Raw genomic sequence first — 434 nt, forward strand, 5'->3', positions numbered from 1 at the left:
GGCTGGCGAGAACACAGAACACCAAAGAGCACTACGTGTCCAGCAGCTCGAGTGCCCTGGGGGCTGAAGTGTAGATTTCAGGGTTGAATGATCAAGGCTGAGGCCAGAACTATTTTTGGCTCATTTCTCCTACAATATATTGCACTGAGCCAGGCGTACACTCCGCAGATCGCTGACGACTTGGTCAACAGTGCCGGGTGAGCCAGGGTACTGGGAACCGGGACGTCTGGATTCTTTCTCACCCGCAGCGTGTCTCCTTGGCTAAGTCCCTTTTCTCAGGGCGGTGGCGGGCGTTGAGTCATCAGCCGCGAGAGAGAAAGCTGAAGAGGAGGTTGGTCCCCAGAGCCAGGCCTTGCCAGCACCTCAACCCGGGATTCGCCCCGGCGAGGGCGGGCGGGGCTGCGGCGGGCGGAGGCTCTCAGTTCCTCCTCCGC

Source organism: Condylura cristata, unplaced genomic scaffold (assembly GCF_000260355.1).
Source record: "Condylura cristata isolate star-nosed mole 26May11 unplaced genomic scaffold, ConCri1.0 scaffold00019, whole genome shotgun sequence".
NCBI classification, from domain to species: domain Eukaryota; kingdom Metazoa; phylum Chordata; class Mammalia; order Eulipotyphla; family Talpidae; genus Condylura; species Condylura cristata.